At 34.8% G+C, this 6,069-nt stretch overlaps 1 pseudogene; it reads right to left on the minus strand.

Annotated features, from left to right (window-relative positions):
• Positions 1-3,084: 3,084 nt before the first annotated feature.
• On the minus strand, positions 3,085-3,806 carry LOC150018035 (swi5-dependent recombination DNA repair protein 1 homolog pseudogene; annotated as a pseudogene).
• Positions 3,807-6,069: the final 2,263 nt, after the last annotated feature.

Below are 6,069 nucleotides of genomic sequence, written 5' to 3' on the forward strand. Positions count from 1 at the left end.
AAACAGAACAAGAGTCCCAAATAAAAAGATAGAATCAAAAATAATAATTAGATTTCACTGAAGAAAATTGAGCCTTTAAAGAGCATGGGTCCATAATATTACTCAAAGGGGATAATAATGTAAACTGTACTAAAGTCATGAATTTAAAATATTTTTAATATTCTGTATTGATTAACCCAAGTTAAACACCATGTCTTCAAGTCTTTATCATTGCCTAAACTGACTATCAAAAATGTTAATATGTTATATAGAATATATTACATATATTACATAATATATTTGTTATTTCTATAAATTTGTTTACATATCAATATATGTAAACAGCATATAAATTTTAACATATATATTCAGAATTAACTGAAATATGCTTCTATTTTTTGTCAGTTGTAGATAAAATCTGATAAAGTTGGGTAGCCAAGATTTAAAAGTGTAGGAAGAAACAAAACATGAGAAATTTTCTTTGAAAACTGAACATTATTTAAATCAGAGTTTCTGAAAATGCAGTCCCCAAACCAATAGTACCAGCATTATCTGTTGATTGTTAAAATGTAAATTTCGGAGCTTTTCCCAGACCTACTAAAGTGAAAAGTGTGGAGGTGAGGTTCGGCAATTTGTATTTTTTAAGTACTCCCAATGATTTCAATGTATATTAGAGTTTGAGAACCACTAATCTAATGAGAGTAAAGCCATGTGCCAACTAACAACAAGGAAAAGTTTTGAGGAATGTGTCATTAGGCGATGCTGTCATTGTGTGAACACCACAGAATGCACTTACACAAACCTAGATGGTATAGCCCACTACACACCTATGCTGCATGGGATTGTCCAGTGATTTTCAACCCATGTGCCACAGCACACCGGTGTGACACAAGAATTTTTAAATCATGTAATACTTGACTATTTAGTCAGGGGCACTGACTTCTTTCCCTTTAGATTATCAAATTAATTTTAAAATGGCAACAGCCAACACAGTAGCCATCCAGTGTGAATGAATCAAAATTATTTTTGGTCAGATCAGCAGTAAATACACTTTTTGGTGTGCCACAGAATTTTAGTAATTAGTTTATGTGCACCTTGAGATGAAAAAGGTTGAAAATCGCTGGTATAGCCTATTGCTCCAAGGCTACAAGCCTAGATAGCATGTCACTATACAAAACAAAATGAAATTAAACCAAGGGCAAGAGAAAATAATGTAATCAGCAGATATAGTAAACAAGAGGTACATAGATGAGGCTGCTGCCGGCATAACACAGCATACTATTTTTTAATAAACAGAAAGAGTGCACTCTAAAATAATGATAAAATCATAGTCAATTCACAAACCAGTAGCAGTTTATTATCATTATCAATTATTATATACTGTACGTAATTGTATTGCTATACTTTTTAAAAATTAATAGTGCAGCATGTGAGTAATGCATTGCACAAGGAAGTTTCTAGGGCTACGTCAGTAGGCCATAGGTATTTTTTAGCTCCATTATAATCTTAGGCGATCACCATCATACATGTGGTCCATCATTGACCAAAATGTTTTGTGTTGCATGATTGCATTTAAATCATTGCACAGCCTGAGCTTGCAATTGTGTTAGACATTTAGCACAGGCCCTATATGGTTATAAACCAAATAAAGGATCTATATTTTTCTCTGCACCATTGAGTAGGGCTAGTCATTTTGAGAACCCACCAGACCCAAAAATGCTATAGTGTGGATTGAAATCCAGATACGTCTTAATATAAGACTACACTATGCCATTCTCTTTCTCTCCCAACATTCATCATGACTCTTTCCAAAAAGAAAAGGTTAGAAGAAAGATACTTGCCTAAGATGAGCTTCTATACATACCAGTATCTCTAATCTTCAGTTGTGTAGCCCTGCGGTGTTCAAACTCTTTTCTTAAATATCGTTGCTTATATTGTGTGCGTAGGTTCAAGATCATGACTACCTTGAATGTTATGGCTTAACATTAGTCACGTACAAACACGTACACACTCGATATATGTAACAATATTTAAGAAAAGAGTTTGTTTGTATTCTCAGATCAGCCTCGACCTCTGCGGGGGTAGATATGAAGATGAGATGTGAAGGAGTTGAGGTTCAACAAGGGTAGATATAGTGCCCAAAGCCACACAGCCAGCAAGGGCAGAGGTAGGATTCTCTGCTAACTCTTTCTGAATCCACAGTCTATGTTGTTTCCACTTGACCATTTGTTCCTCAATATCATACAATATCATACACTTCTAACATATACACCACATGTGTTCCATAAAAGTGTATTAGGTGAATGGTGAGTAAAGTAATAACCCGAATTTCCCTGTTACTGATTTTTTAGTGGCTCTCTCAGTGGAGAGATTCTAGATAGCTTCCAGAAACTGGAAAGACACTTTGACCACCATTGTGTTACCCTTAAGAAAGGAGGTAGAAAAAACACTGGAGTCATTGAAGAAGGGTGACATTATTAAAATATTTATATCCTTATAGAAGAAACAGCTTAGTCACTTCAGAATCTCAAACTATGTTTCCTCAGTGCTCCCTGAATACATTTAAAATACATAAAAGACATAAAGTAAATTTTATCTTTTTCAATGAATATGCAACTTTAAATTTTTTTTTTTTCATTTTTTGGACGTATGAGTTTAATTATCTGAGAGACCATCCAGATGGAAATATGTGGTAAATGGATGGAAACAAGGTTCATAAACTTAGGAAACAGGCAGGCGTTTTTAAACCAATTTAGGTTCAGACATTGACCGGAATGGCTATTTTTTAACATTTAAAATAAAACTTCTTTTACCATAATATACAAAACAATGATTACCAACTAGCTGACTTCCAGAACTACCCAAGTTATTTTTTAAAACATGATTTAAGTTTTTCACATTTCTTTAAATGTCAAATTTTCTTTGGCAAATTTATACAAAATACTTCATTTTCATTTTAGAACTTATATGTTTATCTATCAGAGTGCCCTAAATTGATGTTCATCAATATAACTTTAAACCCTAATGGTTTATATATCTTCTTTAAAATGTATAAGTATTTTTTAAGTTGTCATTGTCAAAGATATTCTGGGAAAAAGTTATGAATTAAACACCCATAAATTCTTCTTCATTTCAGTTATAGTGTAGCAATGTATCATCTAATCCATAGTGGTCTATCAACTGAGTTTCTTGTTCTCCGCAGACATAGCCGACTGCAACTCATAAAGTAACAGTTGGCTACAGCTTCTCCATTTCTTTATTAACAACTGTAACTGAGAGAGGTCATTCTTTGATCTATACATTTTAACTAGTTTTAGCCTCTGAAGAAGGTCTTCTTTCTCAATCTGCTTCACCAATTTTGCCTTTTCTTCATTAAATCCTTTTTTGGAAAGATTCTCATCAAAATCATTCTGCAGATCACTGCAAGACCCAGTATCAAGTGATTTAGATTCACATGAACTGATATTCCTAAAGGTATTTTTCAAATATGAACTTTCTTCAAGTTCACTGTCTATGTGTTCAAAATTATCTTGAAACTCCAAACAGCTTTCTTCTGTTGAAGATGCTGGTTTCTCTGAAAAGACCTGATCATTTTCTTCATTCTCAACTTTCAGACATTTTACCACACTGTAACGGGAACTAAATGAAGACCTAGTTTTCCTTAACCGTTCTATAAGTGTTGCACTCAGAGACTGTTTTCTTAAACTATTTGTATGGGGAGATGGTAAATTGGCACAGCCCTGTGGAGTGCTACGTAAAATCACAGCTGAATCTGACGGACTTTCCACCTTGAAACTGAAGTCTTGGTTTACCTCTCCCTCTGCCATCCCCACGGTGCAGAAAAAACTGAATATGCAACTTTTAATACCCTAAAAAGCACATTGTACTAGTGTGAAGTGCTCATAGTTCATTTAATTTAACTTACCTTCCAGATAACTTCCTAGGAAAACTTAGAACTCAGTTTAATTTGAAAATAATTTTTAAATTATATAAAATGACATAAGGAGATGAATGCAATAGTTGCTAATGTTTCTTGGAAGAGTCATGGGGCAAGGGAGAGAAAGAAACAGATTAAGATGCTGCAGACATTTGTTACTTGAATAGCAGCAGGAATGGAAAACATAGGGGTAACATTTTAAAGCTGTGTGTGGGAGGCACTTGTAAAAAATATTTTGTCAACAGGATTTCTGCGTATACCTCTCACACACTGCTTAGGAAATTTACCCCAGAATAGAGATTCTCAACTTTTTTTTCCCTTTCAAGCTGTCTAGCCTATGTAATTAAAGCCCGCCAGCAAAAGAGTACTCAGGTGCTGACAAGATTGATAGTTCCCCAGCTTTTGCCATAGAGGGACAAAACTAGGCATTTTCATTTCACTCAACTATAGTTGTGAAAAATAATCTCTCTCATCTGCCTCCTACAACAATTTCCACTGCTGGTTTCCTCTGAAGTTTCTCTTCCAGGTCTAGATGTGTCCCCATTATTTTGCTGGTAGACATTCACTTTATTCAAGCACATTTATTAATATTTGATCAAATGCATGGAAACCTCTTGAAACTTTATTCGTGGTACTAATAAATAATCATGGTAAAGTTTTCTAAAAGGACATGTTGTGAAGAAGAATCTATTGTGTGGTGCTAAGAATTGTTGATTTTCTCTTTATGTATTTATAATTATGCAACCCAAAAGTCCCCAGTCATTACCATGTGTGCACTTACCACATCTATGTTAACACTCAGATCCAAAAATGTACATTAAATGCCTCAAATCTCATCATATAAAATTTGAAACTTCTTCTGAACCAAATACATAACAATCTGTCTGCAAAGTACATCTCTCTCCTGAAATCCTATACAGTGGTCCCCCCCTTACCTACAGTTTCACTTACCTGTAGGCAACCATGGCACAGAAATAATAAATGGAAAATTCCATAAACAAACAATTCATACGTTTTCAATTGAGTGTCATTCTTACTGCATAATTAAATCTCATGTAGTCCCATTCAGTCTTGCCTCAGCTATGAATCAGCCCTTTGTCCAGCATATCCACACTGTCTATACAGTACAATAAGACATGTGAGAGAGAAAAAGAGAGAGACCATGTTCATATAACTTTGATTACAATAGAGCTGACACTTGAACAACACAAGTTCGAACTGCATAGATCCACTTATATGTGGATTCTTTTCAATTGACCCTCATAGTTCAAACTCATGTTGATCAACTCTGTGGTTGGGAATCCATGCATGTGGAGGTCCAACTGTAGCTAAACACAGATTTTTGGCTTTATGGGACTTCGGTGTCCCCAATCCCTGCAATCTTTAAGGGTCAACTACCAATTGTTATAACTGTTATATTTTATTATTAGTTTTTGTTTTTAATCTCACATTGTGCCTAATTTATAAATTGAACTTTATCATAGGTATGTATGCATAGGAAAAAACATAGTACATATAGGCTTCAAACTATCTGTGATTTCAGGCATCCACTGGGGGTCTTGGAATGTATTTCCCATCTGTACTACTGTGCACACACAAAGTAACACACACACACACACACACACACACACACACACACCTGGTTTATCTTAGAGCAGGAATGAGCAAAGGTTTTCTGTGAAGGGTCAGAGAGAAAATTCAGGTAGTGGAAGCCATATCATTGATCTCTGTTGCAATTTAATTATTCTGTTGTAGCATAAATAAACAAATGGACATGTTTGTGTTCTAATAAAACTTGATGTACAAAAATAGGCCTGGGAGTAGAGTTCAACTGTCAGTTGTAGTTTGCCATCTCCTGTCTGAAAATTTACCTGAATTGAGTCTGCCTCACTCTCTACCTTGGGTATAACCAAGTGAGAAAAACTCTGCTGCTATATACTATGTGCATTTTTCATGGGTGTAGTATTTTTGTTGTTCTTCATTGAACTGCAGTTCCCATGTCTAAAGAATATCTTTGGATCCCAATGGTAATAAGATCCTACAATGCTAAGTGGCTCCTGTGCTGTAGAATCTGACACATAGATACTAGGCATGTAAATTTGTTAAACTTTTAAACCATAGTAGTTACTATCTGGAAGCTTTAGAAATTTCAC

Source organism: Furipterus horrens, unplaced genomic scaffold, assembly GCF_987537825.1.
Source record: "Furipterus horrens unplaced genomic scaffold, mFurHor1.1.pri manual_scaffold_2, whole genome shotgun sequence".
Classification (NCBI taxonomy): Eukaryota; Metazoa; Chordata; class Mammalia; order Chiroptera; family Furipteridae; genus Furipterus; species Furipterus horrens.